A 20,709-nucleotide genomic window follows, 5' to 3' on the forward strand; every position below is an offset into this window, starting at 1 on the left:
GATATACGGCTGTCAAGGATTGTGGAGTATTGTGCATGAAAAATAACGCATTAATGTATTGTTAAATTAATAGAAGTCACCTTCAATCCATGTCAATGTCTGTACAGTGTGGCTTTACATTTTGATAAGATTTAATTGCTCACAGACTACATCAACCAATCTAAACTGCTGTTTAATTTATAATGAGTATGGATACAGTCAGTCATATTCTATAAATATTTTCAGTGAAGATTTCTCCTGTTATTCTTATTTATAGACATGTCTTACCGTGGCTGTCTTACCGCCTTCACAGTTTCCCACAACTGTCACTTTCCTATTCATCAATCTCCGATATCTAAACTATCCCCCCAACTGTCATTCTCTTTCCGCACATCAGTCAGGATGTTGAATTCTTTCCCCTTCCTGTCATTCACTTAGTCAGTGATCTCTTATCAGTCCCAGTGAGGCAATCAGTCACTGATCAGTTTCCAGGACTCCTCCATCTCTCTCTCTTCCAATTATTCTGCTTCCTCCAACTCTTCCTCACCAAAGATGTTTACTGTTCAGTGCTCTGACTCCATCTCCCTCATTTGTGCTTCATTCTTCTAAGTCTTCATTTCAGCTGTGCCCTATCTTGTTTTGTTTTGTTTTTTCATTCTTTTATAGCAGTCTTCGATGCTGCTCAGTTATTTTGACTGAGAAATCACCTCAGTCTTTTCTATTAAAGCGGACCCAAACCAAACATTTTTTTTTAAATTCAAAATATTTAGTTGCACCACTCTGACACATACAAAGATAAATAAACACTCCTTCAAGCCTATGAGCATTTCAGTGTGCATGCTTTTCACCCTTCTCTTTTCATAACTAGGGTTATACAGGTGGCAGCCATTAGCAATTCCTCCTTTGCCGGACACCATCTACTCCACCAGTTTGCCGGATTCTGTCCAGGAAATATGAAAGGAAGGGAGGGGCTCCTCCAATAAATGTAAAATATTTTATATTTGTTATTGTGCAGCTGAAAAAAGGCTGCTTTTTATTATTATAATTTAGAAAATAGATTTTGTTTCTGAAATCTTGTATTTTTAATTTGTGTCCACTTTAACAATCGCACACCTGCTCAAATTCCCCTGGTTTCTCTTCATTGTCTCATAAGCCTAAAGTTCAGGCAGTTAAAATAATAAAACTCAATAAAACTTGCTCTATTAAAAAAAATATGCTTAATTTAAAGTGCAGTATAACGTCCATTTCAGATTAATATATGTAATATATAGGTAAGTGAGTGTGTGGGCTAACGGGGGCGCACGAGTGGCCAGTTGTGGCCGACCCTTTTTTGAGCAGACACGCACCTTTGTGACTCGCTGGAGGTCATTTTGCAGGATTCTAGCAGTGCTTCTCTCGTTACTCCTTGCATAAAGGCAGAGGTAGCAGTCCTGCTGCTTAGTTGCTGTCCTCCTATGGCCTCCTCCACGTCTCCTGATGTACTGACCTGTCTCCTGGTAGCGCCTCCATGCTCTGGACACTACGCTGACAGACACAGCAAACCTTCTTGCCACAGCTTGCATTGATGTGCCATCCTGGATGAGCTGCACTACCTGAGCCACTGGTGTCGGTTGTAGACTCTTTCTCATCGCCTCATGCTACCACTAGAGCATACATGTCAAACTCTGGCCCCCAAGTAGACCACCGGGGATGCTATATTGAAGGTTAAGCCCTAGATCACCAGGGAAGTCATATGGCAGAGAGAGGGGGGAAGCACTAGACACCAGGGAGCTGTATAGGGAAGGTTGGGTGGTCACTAGACAGCAGGGAACTGTATAGGGGAGGGAGGGGGTGCACTAGAAACCAGGGAACTGTATAGGGCAGCCACTAGACATTAAGGATGGCCCGCGACTTGGTCTTAGAGTGCAATTTCAGCCCACTTTGTATATCAGTTTGACACCCCTGCACTAGAGTGAAAGCACCGCCAGCATTATAAAGTGACCAAAACATCAGCCAGAAAGCATAGGAACTGAGTGGTCTGTGGTCACCACCTGCAGAACCACTCCTTTATTGGGGGTGTCTTGCTAATTGTCTATAATTTCCACCTGTTGTCAATTCTATTTGCACAACAGCATGTGAAACTGATTTGTCAGTCAGTGTTGCTACCTTAGTGGACAGATTGATTTCACAGAAATGTTATTTACTTGGAGTTATATTGTGTTGTTTAAGTGTTCCCTATATTTTTAGATAGATAGATAGATAGATAGATAGATAGATAGATAGATAGATAGATAGATAGATAGATAGATAGATAAATCTCTATATCAAACGTTAATAAGAGCGACTCAGCTCTTTCTCTCTCACCATACTAAAAATACTGAACTGGTGAAGTGAAAACGTATTCTCATATACTTGTAAAAGTGAACAGTTCTACCTCTATTAAGAAAAAAAAACACTCACTGCAGAGTGAAGTGCATATGCTGTATTAGAAAATTTGAGCTGTTCCACCCACTAGTGATAGGCTTGCTTTTACATTACAAGGCATATTGGCTGCTGAGTATCTGGAGAGCAGTGGATGGTTCCTTATGAGCCAGAGCTCAGCAGCTCCAGCAGAGACCATGATGTAATTGGCAATATACAGCAGCCTGCCTCCTTCCCAACCTGAGGCAAATGCAGGCCTAGAATTAAAAATGGGAACGGTTACTTGACCAGGTCAATACTAAAGGTAAATACCTGTAACAACTTCAATGTATTGTTTGTTTGTATTATGTAACATACAGTACATATATTACATAGGGCGTTAGGGCTTGGAAACATGGCATCAGAGCAAACTGCAGGCAGCAAAGGAAGATTGTGAAGCACAAAGCTACATAAGCATCTCATTGAATTGGAAAATGTATGCATATTCCCCTGCCCAGGATTCAGCTGTAACATCTGAACTTTTCTCCGCCAACTTTTCTCTGACGTGGTGCCACATGGGCCATTTCTCAGCACATTATCTGATTGCTACAATTTGCCTAACCGCTAAACTGTGGTGTTAAAATACGCATGATGTTTTATGGGTGCTGTTTCAGCTCAGTATGACACTGCGTAAGAGAGACGCATTGTTTCCGTCGGCAGGAGCTAATATTCCTCTAATCAAAAACACTGCCAAGAGGGGTTTAACAGCTGCTGGAGACCTTTTCCTTGCTTCTATGAATCCCTCACTGAATATTACATTCACTGAATTTAATGAGGCAAACGTGTTTAGATTGGTGGCAGAGTTTTAAATTCTGGCTGAGAAACGGGCAACATACCACAACCTTGCACATACAGTGACTTGCAAAAGTGTTCGGCCTCTTTGAAATTTTCAACATTTTGTCATATTACTGCCACAAACATGAATCAATTTTATTGGAATTCCACGTGAAAGACCAATACAAAGTGGTGTACACGTGAGAAGTGGAACGAAAATCGTACATGAATCCAAACATTTGTCACAAATCAATCAATGTAAAGTGGGGTGTGCGTAATTATTCAGCCCCCTTTGGTCTGAGTGCAGTCATGTGCCCATAGACATTGGCTGATGAGTGCTAATGACTAAATAGAGTGCACCTGTGTGTAATCTAAGGTCAGTACAAATACAGCTGCTCTGTGACAGCCTCAGAGGTTGTCTAAGAGAATCTTGGGAGCAAAAACACTATGAAGTCCAAAGAACACACCGGACACGTCAGGTATAAAGTTATTGAGAAATTTAAAGCAGGCTTAGGCTACAAAAAGATTTCCAAAGCCTTGAACATCCCACGGAGCACTGTTCAAGCGATCATTCAGAAATGGAAGGAGTATGGCACAACTGTAAACTTACCAAGACAAGGCCGTCCACCTAATCTCACAGGCCGAACATGGAGAGCGCTGATCAGAAATGCATTCAAGAAGCCTATGGTGACTCTGGACGAGCTTCAGAGATCTACAGCTCAGGTGGGGGAATCTGTCCATAGGACAACTATTAGTCGTGCACTGCACAAAGTTGGCCTTTATGGAAGAGTGGAAAGAAGAAAGCCATTGTTAACAGAAAAATATAAGAAGACCCATTTGCAGTTTGCCACAAGCCATGTGGGGGACACAGCAAACATGTGGAAGAAGGTGCTCTGGTCAGATAAGACCAAAATGGAACTTTTTGGCCAAAATGCAAAAAGCTATGTGTGGCGGAAAACTAACACTGTACATCACTCAGAATACACCATCCCCACTGTCAAATATGGTGGTGGCAGCATCATGCTCTGGGGGTGCTTCACTTCAACAGGGACAGGGAAGCTGGTCAGAGTTGATGGGAAGATGGATGGAACCAAATACAGGGCAATCTTGGAAGAAAACCTCTTGGAGTCTGCAACAGACTTGAGACTGGGGTGGAGGTTCACCTTCCAGTAAAACAACGACCGTAAACATAAAGCCAGGGCAACAATGGAATAGTTTAAAAGAAAACATATCCATGTGTTAGAATGACCCAGTCAAAGTCCAGATCTAAATCCAATCGAGAATCTGTGGCAAGATCTGAAAACTGCTGTTCACAAACGCTGTCCATCTAATCTGACTGAGCTGGAGCTGTTTTGCAAAGAAGAATGGGCAAGGATTTCAGTCTATAGATGTGCAAAGCTGGTAGAGACATACCCTAAAAGACTGGCAGCTGTAATTGCAGCAAAAGGTGGTTCTACAAAGTATTGACTCAGGGGGCTGAATAATTACGCACGCCCCACTTTGCAGTTATTGATTTGTAAAAAAAGTGTGGAATAATGTATGATTTTCGTTCCACTTCTCACGTGTACACTACTTTGTATAGGTCTTTTACGTGGAATTCCAATAAAATTCATTCATGTTTGTGGCAGTAATATGACAAAATGTGGAAAACTCCAAGAGGGCAAAAATACTTTTGCAAACCACTGTAGTTTCCCTTCTTTACTCTCAGTGATGTCTCTTGTGTTCCCTCGATGTGTCTCTCCTCTATTCCCATCTTTACTCTCAGTGATGCCTCTTGTTGTGTTCCCTTTGATGTGTCTCTCCTCTATTCCCATCTTTACTCTCAGTGATGCCTCTTGTGTTCCCTCCATGTGTCTGTCCTGTATTCCTGTCTTTACTCTCAGTGCTGCCTCTTGTGTTCCCTCGATGTGTCTCTCCTCTATTCCCACCTTTACTCTCAGTGATGCCTCGTGTTCCCTCGATGTGTCTCTCCTGCATTCCCGTCTTTACTCTCGGTGATGCCTCTTGTGTTCCCTCGATGTGTGTCTCCTGTAGCTGCCTTCAGTTTTACTTCCTCACTTTCATTCATTAGCTCTATTTTCATTCACCTTCGTCTGCGCCTCTCAACTTGCTATTACCCAGATTTGCATTCCATTCTCTGTTTAGCATTCCTTTCATTCATTCACATGTCTAACTCTCCAGCACTTCCAGTTCACGTCTGTCATGGTCTTTGTAACGATCGGTGAAGCACAGAGAGGATCTGATTACCGCCGGTGATCTGCAGTATCACTGGGAATACAGATATATACCAGATTATAAGTGATCTGCAGTATCACCGATAATCCGATATACCAGCTAACCTCTGTTCACCTGAGTAGAGTGTAGTGATAGGTGCAACAATAACACTTAGAGGACTAGGCCTCAGCCCAGTAAGGAGTACTGCACGGATTCCTTCCGAAGACCTGAACTCTCCAAGGCGGGAGGAGTCAGGTCGAGAGTAGGAAGGATTGTCTGAAAGTGACACTCAGGAGGAAGTGTCACTAACAGGACGGGAAACCGCCTCCAATAGTAAGGTCGGTTCTCGAGGTCGGACAAGCCAGGTCGTAAACACACGGACAGATAAAGTACAGATTCAGAAGGCAGAGGCGGAGTCTAGGTACAGGCAGGGTTCGGCAACAGGGTATCAGAAATATCGAGGTACAAGATCAGGAGGCAGAAGCAGAGTCTAAGGACGAGCCGGGGTTCGGCAACAGAGTGTCAGAATGGCAAGGTACAAGATCAGAGTTCAGGAGGATAGTCAGGCAGGCAAAAAGTCATAACAGATAATCACAATCAAACTAGTACTTTAGCTATCAACAGAATCTAGCTAAGTGTAGGATTACAGCTCCAGCTGGTCCCGGCACACTTAAAGAGACTCTGTAACAAAAATTGCATCCTGTTTTTTATTATCCTACAAGTTCCAAAAGCTATTCTAATGTGTTCTGGCTTACTGCAGCACTTTGTACTATCACAGTCTCTGTAATAAATCAACTTATCTTTCTCTTGTCAGACTTGTCAGCCTGTGTCTGGAAGGCTGCCAAGTTCTTCAGTGTTGTGGTTCTGCTATGAACTTCCCCTTCCAGGCCCCTCTATGCACACTGCCTGTGTATTATTTAGATTAGAGCAGCTTCTCTCTTATCTTTTACAAGCTGGATAAATCGTCCTCTGAGCTGGCTGGGCTTTCACATACTGAGGAATTACAGACAAGGGCAAAGCTGTTTGCAAGAAGAAAAGAGCAGCCTGAAACTTCAGTGCATGGGGGAAAGAAACACACAAATGATCTCTTGAGATACAATAGGAAGGGTGTATACAGCCTGCTTGTGTATGAATGTATTTTCTATGTGTGGACATACTGTACATCAACCTACTTCCTGTTTTGGTGGCCATTTTGTTTGTTTATAAACAAACTTTTTAAAACTGTTTTTAACCACTTTTAATGCGGCGGGGAGCGGCGAAATTGTGACAGAGGGTAATAGGAGATGTCCCCTAACGCACTGGTATGTTTACTTTTGTGTGATTTTAACAATACAGATTCTCTTTAAGGATCTGACTACAGGTCTGAGTGCTCCCACGTATGTGTTCGCAACGCCAGACAACCAGCAACTGAACAGCTGGCAGTATATATACACAGGTATCCCTCCAGCACCTCCCTAAGTGCTGGACCAATGAGGAGTGGAGCCAGAGTCAGCTGACCAGCCTGGTCAGCTGACTCATTTCTGGCCGTCATATTTTCCCTGCCTGAGTGCGCGCGCGCACGTCACTCTAAATCTAGAGGGACTATGTGTCCCAGCCCACCGCTCTGCGGTGCCTCAGTAATGGGGCCATGCGCGCTAACCGCCGTGTCCAACGCGGCGATTATTCCGCGCTCCGCCATGCCCTGCACGGGGACAGCCGCCTTAGACTGAGTGGAGGCGGCTGCCTCCCCGTGCTCTGCCCCGCCGTGCGCGGAAAGAGCCGCCTGCCGCTGACTCATGGCGGCGGCCCTTCCGCGCTTCTTCACAGTACCCCCCCACCCCCCGAGGAGTGGACTCCAGACAACTCCTACCAGGTTTCTCGGGATGTAAGGCGTGAAACTCCTTCCTTAATTCGTCCGCATGCATGCGGTTCCCAGGTACCCATTGCCTTTCTTTAGTGCCATACCCTTTTCAATGCACCAGATATTGTACCGAGTTCTGTACTATGCGTGAGTCCAAAATTTCCTCTACTTCGAACTCAGCTTGACTATCCACTATGACAGGAGGAGGAGGAGTAGGACTGCTGGTTTAAGCAGGGATACATGAAAGGACCTTACCCCACGCATGCTGGCGGGAAGGTCAACGGTATAAGTAACGTTGTTGATCTTTTTCGCTACCGGGAACGGACCGACAAACCTGGGGCCCAGTTTGTCTGAAGGTTGTTTTAGAGTCAAGTGACGTGTGGATACCCAAACTAAGTCTCCTGGTTGGAATTTTCACTCCAAAGAGCGTCTCTTGTCAGCTTGACCCTTCTGACTTCGGAACGCCTTTTCCAAGCCATCTCTCACCCTCCACCAAATGTCTTTAAAAGACCTTTGCCAGGCCTCGAGAGCTGGAAACGGAGTGGCGGCTACTGGCAATGGTGAGAATTTGGGCATTCTTCCAGACACTACCTGGAACGGAGAGAACCCAGTGGAAGAACTCTTTAGATTATTTTGTGCAAATTCTGCGAAAGGCAGAAATTTGACCCAGTTACTCTGTGCTTCTGCAACGTAGCACCTCAAAAATTGCTCCAAAGACTGATTGATTCTCTCCGTTTGACCATTGGTCTGTGGGTGGTAGCCCGATGAAAACGACAGCTTCATGCCCATTTGTTGGCAAAATGCCCTCCAGAATCTAGAAACGAATTGGACTCCCCGATCCGACACTATGTTTTCCGGAATGCCGTGCAGCCGGAACACATGTGTGATAAACAAGTCGGCCAATTCCTGTGCCGAGGGGAGTCCTTTCAAGGGCACAAAATGGGCCATTTTACTGAAGCGGTCGACTACCACCCAAATGACCGACATACCCTCTGACCTGGGAAGCTCACCCACAAAATCCATGGACAAATTAGTCCATGGCTCACTCGGGGTGGGTAAAGGCTGCAAGGTACCCACAGGTGCCAGCCGGGAGGGTTTACTTTTTGCGCATACTGCACACTCCCTAACGAACTCCTTGCAGTCTGCTGCTAAAGAAGGCCACCAAGCACACCTGGATACCAGATCCTGCGTTCTAGACGCCCCAGGGTGTCCCGCATTCTTGTGAGAATGAAACATCTGCAAAATGCGGAGACGAAAGGGTAAAGGCACAAACATAACCCCTTCAGGTTTCCCTTCGGGGACATCCTGCTGAAAAGGACTCAGGGTCTCTGTCCAGTGCTCCCAAGTTTCAGTTGCCGCAAGCACTAGCCTCTGTGGGATAATGGACTCTGGGGCAGAGGCCTGAGCTGTCTCCGGCTCAAAACATCTGGACAGGGCATCTGCCTTAATGTTCTTGCTGCCTGGGGTGTACATAATAATGAACCTGAACCTTGAAAAGAACAATGACCATCGAGCCTATCGGGGACTTAACCTCCTAGCCCCCTCGATGTATTCTAGGTTTTTGTGATCAGTGTACACTGTAATCATATGCTCTGCTCCTTCCAGCCAGTGACGCCATTCTTCAAAGGCAAGTTTAATGGCAAGGAGCTCTCTGTTGCCGATATCATAGTTTCTCTCCGCCGGAGAGAACCTACGAGAGAAATAGGCACAGGGATGTAATCTTCCCTGCAACCCTGACCGCTGAGACAGCACAGCCCCTACCCCAACCTCCGAGGCGTCCACCTCGACAATAAAGGGGTAAGAAGTGTCAACGTGCCTCAGGATGGGTGCTGAACAAAACAAGTCTTTCAGAGTAGAGAATGCTTGTAGGGCTTCTGGGGTCCAGTGGTTAGTATCTACCCCTTTTTTCGTGAGACTAGTGAGGGGTGAGATAACAGTGGAGTACCCCTTTATGAACCTTCGATAATAGTTAGCAAAGCCCAGGAATCTCTGCAAAGATTTTAACCCCACGGGTTGGGGCCACTCTAACAGATGTCACCTCGAAAATACATTTCTCTAATTTTGCATATAGCATGTTCTGCCTCAGTTTGTCCAGTACAATTCGGACATGTGTTCTGTGCTCAGAGAGGTTGTTGAAAAAGATAAGTATATCGTCCAGGTATACTAACACGAACCTGCCCAACACCTCTCTGAATACCTCATTAATCAATTCCTGGAAGACGGCCGGGGCGTTACACAGCCCGAAGGGCATCACCAAGTACTCATAGTGCCCGTCGGGTGTGTTAAAGGCCGTCTTCCATTCATCGCCCTTTCTGATCCTCACCAGGTTGTATGCGCCCCGTAAGTCTAATTTTGAAAAGACTTTAGCGTTGGTAACTTGTGTAAAAAGGTCATCTATCAGGGGCAAGGGGTAGCGATTCTTTATCGTGATCTTATTCAGGCCCCGGTAATCTATGCACGGCCGCAGACCCCCGTCTTTTTTCTTTACAAAAAAGAACCCTGCACCAGCGGGCGACCGGGATGGTCGAATGAACCCCTTTGCTAAATTCTCACGAATATACTCTTGCATGGCCAGTTTCTCTGGCCCGGACAAATTGTAAAGATGACCCCTAGGGGGCATACAACCAGATTGGAGATCAATGGGGCAATCAAATGGGCGATGCGGCGGTAACTTGTCAGCGGCTTTGGGACAGAACACATCGGCAGAATACTGTACTGGAACCCCTTCCAACCGAACCCTGGTCTGGCCCAATGTCACCTTCCCTAAGCACTGCTGGCGACAATGATCAGACCAGCTGGTTAACTGACCTGCGGCCCAATCAATCTGGGGAGAGTGGAGGCGCAGCCATGGCATACCAAGTATAATGGTGGACGTAGACATGTGTAACACAAAAAACTGTAATCTCTCCCAATGTAAAACCCCCACTGTGATCTCTATCTCTGGTGTCTGAGACAGCGGATGATTCTTCTGCAGAGGAGAATTGTCCACTGCCGTAACCTGAATGGGTGGTTCCACCGCAGCGAGCGGTATACCCAATCTCTTAGCAAAATCAAAATTCATAAAATTAGCCGCGGAGCCTGAATCAATGAAGGCTTCCGTGGCCTCGGTCTTATCCTCCCATGTAACCGCACAGGGAAAAAGCAACCGTTTTTCTTCGAGGGGTATGCATCGGGCGCCTAGGGTGTTACCCCTTACAACTCCTAGGCGGTAGCGTTTCCCGGTTTACTTGGCGTTGTAGGGCAGTCTCGTACCCTATGCCCAGCTTCACCACAGTATAAACATAATTGTTCCGACATTCTCCGTCTTCTCTCCACTTGGGTCAACTTTGACCGACCGATCTGCATCGGCTCAGGTGGAGGCAAGACCGAAGAAGATGAGACAGAAGGAGATGGAGTTACTAGGGGTGCAGCGGAAGGCACCGCGTAAGATGTCAACCTGACACAATGACTGCCTCTAGTCTGTCTCTGATGGCATAGCCTACGGTCGATTCGAATGGCTGATGAGATGGCCTCATCGACTGTTTTGGGCTCGGGTAAACTTAACATTAGGTCGGAGACCTCATCCGACAACCCAGACAGGAAGTAATCCAACAGGGCATAGGTGTCAAACCTGGCTGTAACTGACCACCTACGAAATTCGGCCACATAATCTTCGACTGGACCCTTGCCTTGCCGTAAGAGCTTAAGCTTCCACTCAGAGGTCGCAGCAAGGTCTGGGTCGTCGTAGATTACTGCCATGGCTTTAAAGAATTCCTCTACCGAGGTAAGGGCTAAGTCACCAGCGGGAACATTGTACGCCCAGGTCTGGGAGTCACCAGTTAACAAAGTTTTAATAAAGATGACCCGTTGGGTCTCAGTCCCCGAGGATCGGGGTCTCAACTCGAAATAAGATAACACTCTACTCTTAAAATTCTGGAAGTCAGATTTGTGGCCGGAAAATTTTTCAGGTACGGGCATATGGATATCACCACTGAGAGGGGATCGCACCTCATCAACTGACGTCTGGAGGGTTTGTACAGACCCTGATAGGGCATCAATTAAAGCTTTGTGATGGCCCAGTGCTTGATGGATGTTATCCACCGAAGTGGCAAACACACCCAGAGGGTCAGCGCGTGCGTCCATCGGTCTTTTGGTCTGGCGTTCTGTAACTATCGGTGAAGCACAGAGAGGATCTGATTACCAGTGCTCTGCAGTATCACTGGGAATACAGATATATACCAGATTATAAGTGATCTGCACCGATAATCCGATATACCAGCTAACTTCTGTTCACCTGAGTAGAGTGTAGTGATAGGTGCAACAATAACACTTAGAGGACTAGGCCTCAGCGCAGTAAGGAGTACTGCACTCTAAACCTAGAGGGACTATGTGTCCCAGCCACACCAGCACCGCTCTGCGGTGCCTCAGTAATGGGGCCATGCGCGCTAACCGCCGTGTCCAACGCGGCGGTTATTCCGCGCTCCGCCATGCCCTGCACGGGGACAGCCGCCTCAGACTGAGTGGAGGCGGCTGCCTCCCCGTGCTCTGCCCCGCCGTGCGCGGAAAGAGCCGCCTGCCGCTGACTCATGGCGGCGGCCCTTCCGCTCTTCTTAACAGTCTTGCTTCTCATTCACATCTGGAAACCTTTCAGTTCACATCTGTATTGCCATACATAATTATCTTTCCCTTTCTTTTATTTTTCATTTTCCATAATGCTATTCTTATTCAATTCTTTCACTCCATCACACGATTACTTCTGTGATTCCTTTACCCCTCACTCACTTCTCTCTTCCTTTCTCCCCTCATTCACTTATTTTGTTCTTACAACAGAAAAGAGGCATCCCCAACATCCCTTTAGATGTGAAAGTTATACTGCTGCTGCTTGCTCTGAATTTAATCTGTCCCATTAGTCTTAACATGCTATTTACTTGCCACAGCTTAGATGAACTGCCAAGAAACATTACACATGCCTCGCTTAGGTCATTTCCCCAGCAGCTCCCTCTAGCATCTCTGCATGTTCAATCAGGCACTCAAAGGGTTGCACTACCGAAGGGTGCCTGGAAAACATCTTTTGTAATTTTCTCTCTGCTCGCTGCCTGGGTGGTCTAAAAGCTCCTTCCACCCGAGAAGCATTTGCAGCCCATCAGCGGCACTTGCAGGAGACAGGCTCTTTCTATTTGCTCCCTGCTCCTGTCAATCATGGGGACAGCCACACAGAAGTCATTCGAAACTAGTTCCCGACAGAGGAGAGTTGGAGGTAATCACCGAATGTGTTACCGAATGCTGTAACATGGATGAATTGACATTTACTGACGTGTTGAGGTAATTACAGCACAAGTCGGTAATCTATCTCACTGCTCAGTAATTTTAGCTTTTCATGTGGTAACTGCTTTGATGAATTGACATTTTCCTAAGTGCTCAGTAAAGTCATCTGTGTTCAGCATTACCGAATGCGGTAATGCTTGATGAATTGAAGCCATTGCCTTATCCCTCATTCACTTCTCTCATTCATTCCCCTCTCATTCCCTTATCTCATTTTCTTATGTCATTCACATCTCTCATTCTCTTCCCTTCATTCATTTATTTCATTCTCTTCATTATACTCAATTCTCATTCTCTTCTCCCCATTCACTTCTCTCACTTCTCTCATTCTCACTCTTCCATTCCATTGCTTATGTCCTTACCACTGATGCTCAATGCATTTTTTCACTTTCCCAGCTTTTATACATGGGTCTATTTTCCCGCCAGTCCATCTCACTTGCTTTCTTCATTACATTCCCTACCACTCTAGAGTTTACCAAGCTTCCCTATACTGAAGAACAGTGAAAAAAAAGTAATCTGACCAGGCTTTCTGGCATGGATATGGCCCTCAAAGGCTGGAGCTCAACACATGTTCCCATAGCCTCAGTGTTCCTCCTGAATCCCCTGGCCTCTCCAATCACCCTGGCTCTATCAATTTGTCTTTGTATTCTCTCTGTCCTCTACAATTAACCCCTGGATTGTCTGTTTGGTTCTCTTATCTCGTGACCTCTCTAATTTGAGTATTTTCTACTGGCTATTACAATTTACGTCTCTTACACCATGTTCTCTCCTATAAATTATTTAATCTCCCTGAACTCTCCTATTCACCTCTCTAATCCCCCGGCCTCCACTGTTCACGTCTCTTATCTCCTGACCTCCTCTGTTCACATCTCTAACCCCCTGGGCCTCTGCTATTCACTTCTATAATCCATTGGCATCTCCTGGTCATGTTGCTAACCCCCTGGCCTCTCATAATCACATCTCTAATCCCCGGACCTCTCCTTTTTACTTCTCTAATCCCTGGCCTCTCTTATGCCTGGTACACACCATGCAATTTCCCATCAGATAGATGGGTCGATAGATAATTTCCGACAAATTCGATCCCATTTTCGATCGTTTTTCTGATCAATTTGCATAGAAACAAATCAGACAAATGATTGGAAATCAGATTGGACCTGTTGGAAATTATCTATTTGACCGATCTATCTGACGGGAAATTGTATAGTGTGTACCAGGCTTTATTCATGTCTCTATTCCCCTGGCCTCTCCTGTTCACTTCTCTAAATTCCTGGCCTCTCCTGTTCACTTCTCTAATCCCCTGGCCTCTCCTGTTCAAATCTCTAATCCCCTGGCCTCTCCTGTTCGCTTCTCTACTTCTCTAATCCCATGGCCACTCCTTTTCGTTTCTCTAATTCTCTAATCCCCTAATCCCCTGGCCTCTTCTGTTCACTTCTCTAATCCCCTGGCTTCTCCTGTTCGCTTCTCTAATCCCCTGGCCTCTCCTATTCACACCTCTAATCCCCTGGCCTCTCCTGGTCGCTTCTCTAATTCCCTGGCCTCTCCTATTCGTGTCTCTAATCCCCTGGCCTCTCCTCTTCCCTTCTCTAATAGCCTGGCCTCTCCTATTGGTGTCTCTAATCCCCTGGCCTCTCCTATTCGTGTCTCTAATCCCCTGGCCTCTCCTGTTCGCATCTCTAATCCCCTGGCCTCTCCTGTTTGAGTCTCTAATCCCCTGGCCTCTCCTGGTCGCTTCTCTAATCCCCTGGCCTCTCCTCTTCCCTTCTCTAATCCCCTGGCCTCTCCTGTTTGAGTCTCTAATCCCCTGGCCACTCCTGTTCACTTTACTCACACATTTACTACTAATATCCCTTCACTTTTCACATTCATTTGCCTTTCATTCTCAAACTCTTTTCTCATTCCATGAGCTGTCATTCTCTTCTCTAGGCCCCTGGGGTCTCCATTTCATGTCTGTCATTCTAGTGCCGCTCAGCCACTGATTCTCATTATGTTCTGTGTTCGCCTTACCTCTCTGGTTTCTCTCATTACTTCCCATTCCAATTCATTTTTTGACCTTCATACTCTAAACTTTTTTTTTTCCTTCTAAGCTCTCATATTCAATCATTCATGTGCTTACATACCTCTACCTGCCTGATTTCTATCATTGCATCATCTCCTGCCTGTATTAACCAACTCCTCTCCACTTTTTTGCTATTCAACTCTTATTTCACTGTATTGTTGACTTCGTCTCCTGTCCTCATTTCAGACTAATTCGCTCCCATCTCCCTCTGATTCCTCGCCGCTCGCAGTCCGCTCTGTTGCTCACATTCATTCCGCTCCATTTCTTGGTCTTGTCCTTAGGGCTTGCATTGCTTTTTAATGGCATATTCTACCCTACCCTTGCTGCATTGTACACAGCAGCACTGAGTACCTTTACCCTTGCCTGCCTTCCTATCCTCTACAACTGCACCAAGTTCCAAGACTTCCTGCCAACTTCTAACGATATCAGGATTTAACGAGCAGTCTTCCTACACAGTAAAATTTGCATTGCTCTTGTAGGTTGTATGGCTATTATAGGGTAGCAACACATACCTTTTCCAGTAATTTCCCCCTTAACCGCAATAAATTATTTGTGGAAGGCAATAATCCTACAAAACTGTATAATTACGGTAAGCAGTTTCTTACAGCTGTACTTGGGTAGCCTTATGTAGTTTTGTGATTCAAATATTGTGCACACATTCCCTTGGTACGTTAAACAGCAATGCCATTCAGAACATAAATTGTTAATAAATGTATTTTATAACAGATGAGCATTTCTTTTTTGCACTGTGAGGGCTCATTTCCACTATAGTGAATCCGCATGCGTTGTCCGCATGCGGATTTACACAGCCAATACAAGTGGAAGGGCCTGTTTCCACTTGTGCGTTGTGCGGAGCGTTTTTGTGTGCGGGGAAAATCTGCACGGCAGAGCCGTCAGAATTCGCTCCCCGCACACCGCTAAGCGAATCGCATACAATGGGCTTGATTCACAAAGCGGTGATAACTCAGTTATCACGCCTAAAAGACTTTAGGCGTGATAAGCCGTGCAAAGCTGAGTTATCACCGATTTGTGCTGCTCTTCGCGCGAAGCTCCCGCGCGCAAAGTTTTGCGCGCGTAGCGCACCGCGCTGCGCGCGCAAAGTCCCATAGGGCTCAATGGACGCTGCGCGCAAAGCACGGTACACTGCGCGCGCAGCGCGGTGCGCTACGCGCGCAAAACTTTGCGCGCGGGAGATCGCGCGAGTTTCTTCTTATCACGCCTAAACTGAGTTTAGGCGTGATAAAGGGCTTTTCACAGGCGTGCAAACACTTTGCACTGCTTTGTGAATCAAGCCCAATGTATCTAATAGGGAAATCGCATGCTGTTTTGGCATGCGTTTTCCCCACGATTTCGCATAGGAGGTAATGTTAATGTACACAGGCAGTGACATGGTTACAATCGCCCACCTACTACCCTATACGAAATCGCGGGAAAAAACGCATGCAAAATCGCACCTGCATGCGATTTCGTCTGCGGTGATTTCCCGGCGATTCCGCATCGCACAAGTGGAAATGTAGCCTAAGCAGCAGATGTGTTAGTACCACCCACCAAATAGTGGGTGTGGCTGTGACCAAGATAGCAAGAGATACTTAACTTCCAAAACTTAAAAGTCAGGTTAGACAATTTTGCACACAAAAAAAACCTCACTAAGGGGCATTATTATTCATTCTATTTATGAAGCGCCAACATATTACGCACCGCTGAACAATAAGTAAATAGCGAGACACAAGATACAAGATCTTGCAACAGAGTTTAAAGAGGAACTTTAACCAAGAATTGAACTTGCATTCCAATCAGTAGCTAATACCCCCTTTCCTACGAAAAATCTTTACCTTTTCTCGAATAAATCATCAGGGGTGTTTGTATGGCTGATGGTGTTTGTATGGCTGATATTGTGGTCAAATTCCTCCCACAGTGTGATGTTATGACCATGGACCTGACAGTTTGCTGTCTGTGAACCTCGTTGGATTGTGGAAATTATGGCTTTTTCCAACCTCCAAACAAGCAGCATCTCACTCGGTGCATAGAACTCTCAGTAACAAACATTCTGTACAGAGAGCGCTGTAAAAACAGTGCTGAAGAATTGTGCACAGCCAGCGCCGCTATAGGCCATTATAGGAATAATGGCTTTAGAATCGCTCAGTGAGTAGTTTAGGCACAGTCAAAAGACAGAGCACAAATTACTATAAAAACACTAATTCGGCCACCAGCAATAGCTGGATTCTGGCGTCCAGAGAATCTGCTTGGGCAGCTTCTTTTTGGTGAGATCTGTCAATGGCTTGGCGAGGGCACTGTAGTTGGGGACAAACTTTCTATAGTACCCAGCCGTTCCTAAGAAGGACTGAATCTGTTTCTTCGTTTGGGGGGTGGGCCAGGACACAATGGCATCTACCTTCCCCGTATCTGGACGAAGCTCTCCCTCCCCCACCACATGTCCCAGGTACTGTACCTGTTTCATGCCGATCTGACACTTGCTAGGCTTGACTGTTAGTCCTGCTGCAGTGATGCGCCCCAAAACCTGTGACAGCTGCGCTAAGTGGTCGTTCCAGTTGGTGCTAAACACGGCGATGTCATCCAGGTAGGCGACAGCGCAGTGTTCCAAACCTTCCAGGAGACCATTTACAACCCGTTGGAAGGTGGCCGGGGCGTTTTTCATTCCAAAAGGCATTACATTAAATTCAAACAGACCTGAGGGGGTGATAAAGGCAGACCTCTCCCGTGCCTCAGCTGTTAGAGGGACCTGCCAGTATCCCCGACTCAAATCCACGATTGTTAGATATTGCGCGCCAGCTAGCTTATCTAACAATTCGTCGACCCTCGGCATTGGGTAAGCATCTGACGCAGTTATCAAATTTAGTTTTCGATAATCTACACAGAACCGAGTGGTCTGGTCCCGTTTGGGTACTAGCACTACAGGTGATGCCCATGCGCTGTGCGACCGTTGGATCACCCCTAGTGACAGCATTTCCTCAATCTTCTTGCTGATGTGGGCCTGATCCTCAGGGGAGACTCTATAGGCTGACTGTCTAATCGGCTTGTTATTTCCGGTGTCGACATGGTGTACAGCCAGGCTGGTCAGACCAGGGCGGGCTGTAAAGGTACCACGGTAAAAGGTCAGCACATCAGATAGCCCAGCCTGCTGCTCTGCTGTCAACTCCGGATTGAACCTGCACCTCGGTAACAGAGTCGGTTTCCTGGGTGGAGGCCAGGATGTCAACCAGGGCCTCTGCTTCACCGTCCGGTAGCAAACTGCAGACAGGGAGAGCGCAAGCGGTTCTAGCATGATGTTCCTTTAACAAATTTACATGGTATGTTTTCAGCTGCTTACCTCGGTCATCCAGCGCGACCACATAGGTCACATCACTAATCTTTCTATGTATGGTATAGGATCCATCCCAAGCGGCCTGCAGCTTATTCTGTCGCATCGGGTTTAGGACCCATACCTTGCGACCTACCTCATAAACTCTCTCCCTAGCCCCGTGGTCATACCACTGCTTCTGGGTGGCCTGGGCTTGAGTAAGATTCTCTCGCACTAACCCCACCAGGGTGTCCATCTTTTCCCGGAACTTTAGAACGTATTCCACTATGGAGACCCCGGGACCCATATCCTGCCCCTCCCAGACCTCTCGAATGAGATCGAGGGATCCGCGTACCCTCCTCCCATATAAGAGCTCAAAGGGCGAGAACCCGGTGGATGCCTGGGGCACCTCACGATAAGCAAACAGTAAGTGGGGCAGGTATCGCTCCCAGTCTCTCCCTTGCGATTCAACAAACACCCTTAGCATCTGTTTCAGAGTACCATTGAACCGCTCACATAACCCATTTGTCTGGGGGTGGTAAGGGCTGGCCATGATGTGTTCTACCTGCATTTGTTTACAGAGGCATTCCATTAGGCGCGACATCAATTGCGGGCCGTGATCGGTGAGCATATCGCGGGGAAAACCGACCCGTGAGAAAATGCGCACCAATGCGTCCGCAATCTTGTCTGCCCGTATGGAGCTCAGGGCTACAGCTTCAGGGTAGCGAGTGGCATAATCGACCACCGTAAGAATGAAACGTTTCCCTGTGCTGCTGGGTATTGCCAGAGGCCCAATTATGTTCACAGCAACCCTTTGGAAGGGCTCCTCTATGATGGGCAAGGGCCTCAGTGGGGCTTTGTCTGTGTCACCTGCTTTGCCGACCCGCTGACATGCGACACAAGACCGGCAAAAATCGGCAATATCTGTCCCCATGTGGGGCCAATAAAAATTGTGTGCAAGCCGGGATTTGGTCTTGCGGATCCCCAAGTGACCAGCCAGGGGCACCTCATGTGCTATTCTTAATAGCTGCTCCCTGTACCTGTGGGGCACAATCAACTGCCTGTCTGCCTCCTCCACTTCAGACAGCTCAGAGGGAGTAACCTCTCTGTACAGTCTGCCGTGCTCCCAGTACACCCTCACTTTGTCGCCCTCCACCGGTGCCCTGTCCGCCAGACCCCTGAGCTCTTCCAGGCTGCTATCAAGTCACACAGCCTCGGAGAACTCAGCGCTGTCGGCCACAGGCACCAGAGAGGTGGCAAACTGAGAGGCCTCTGGGTCCTCAGAGCCAGGCTCTGAAGTAGAAGAGCCCGACCCAGTGACATCAGCCCCTTCAGTGGACAATTCGTCTGCTGCAGCCCGGTGAGCACTTCGGGTCACCACTGCAGCTGACGGAGCGTTCACTGTACACATGTCATTATGCAACACATCACATATTACATCAACATTATCTGCATTCATGGTAACAACGTGTCCTCCTCCAGGCCTGGGCACTGGAGACTCACTAGGGCTGGCTCCTAGTACACAGTCCGTAGCCCCTGGGGCCTCACCAGCACTCCCCGCTTGCACAGCATTATCACACAGTACCTTGCAAGAGTCCTGAACTTCTGCGGGGGATGCAGGCTCCATGGGGTGTGGAGTAGGCTCATACCGGGCCACTAACCGTCCCAGGTCAGTACCCAACAAAACGTTCGTGGGGATGGCATCCGTTACCCCCACTTCTTTCATTCCGCTGCCGGCCCCCCAATCCAGGTGGACCAAGGCGGTGGGTATGGCGGGGGTGACACCCCCAACTCCTTTGACAGCCATAGTCTTGCCAGGAATGTACTCCTCAGGGTTCACAAGCTGGAGGTGCACTAGAGTCACCTCTGCTCCAGTGTCTCAGACCGGTGGTAACCGTATCCCCAACCGTGACAGGTTGCAGATTCTCTGCATAGCTACCTGCATTCCTGGTGGCACACAATGCATTCCGGGCCCCGACAGAGTTTGGGGCTTCCTTCTTCTTTTCTGGGCACGTAGCACTGATGTGACCCGGTTTGTTACAGGCAAAACATCTCCGAGTGTCAACGGTGGCGGTTCTACCTCCAGGCGGCTGCGGGACTTGGCTTCGCTGGGTGCTCAGAGGAGAAGGTCTCGCAGTCTTTTCTCCCTTCCAGCTGGGCGCCGTAGTCCTCCGAAAGTCAGATGCTCAATTGGACGTGTAGGCATCAGCAACTTTTGCGGCCTCATCCACGGTCTTCGGCTCTCGGTCCCGTACAAACTGCCGGACCTCAACAGGACAAGTGTGGAGGAACTGGTCTTTTATTATCAGTTCCTGCAGTGCATCAAAAGTTTCAACCGCCAGTCCTTTTAACCACTGCTGGAAGGCAGTGCGCAGGTTGCACGCATGATCCAGGTAACTGTCATTAGGACCTCGCTGCACTGTCCTGAAATGTTTGCGATACACCTCTGGCGTGAGGTGGTATCGCGCAATGATGGCTTTCTTAATTGCCTCAAAGTCTGTTTCTTCCTCCTGGGGGAGACTCACAAATGCCTCCAGGGCCTTGCCTCTTAGCCCTGGTGTGAGGTATCGTGCCCACTGCTCACGGGGCACCCCATACTGCCGACAAGTCCTTTCAAACCCCTGTAGGAAAGTGTCGATGTCAGAGTCCTTGTCCATAGCGGGGAACTTATCCAGGGGGATTCTGTGGACTCGCTCACCTTCGCGTTCTGCGGGTCCAGCAGACCGGTTCTGCTGCTGAAGTTTAGCCAGCTCCAGCTGGTGTCTCCGTTCAGCACTTTCCCTCTCGGCCTGGTGTCGCCGTTCAGCT

This window comes from Hyperolius riggenbachi, chromosome 12 (genome assembly GCF_040937935.1).
Source record: "Hyperolius riggenbachi isolate aHypRig1 chromosome 12, aHypRig1.pri, whole genome shotgun sequence".
In the NCBI taxonomy this organism is placed as follows: Eukaryota; Metazoa; Chordata; class Amphibia; order Anura; family Hyperoliidae; genus Hyperolius; species Hyperolius riggenbachi.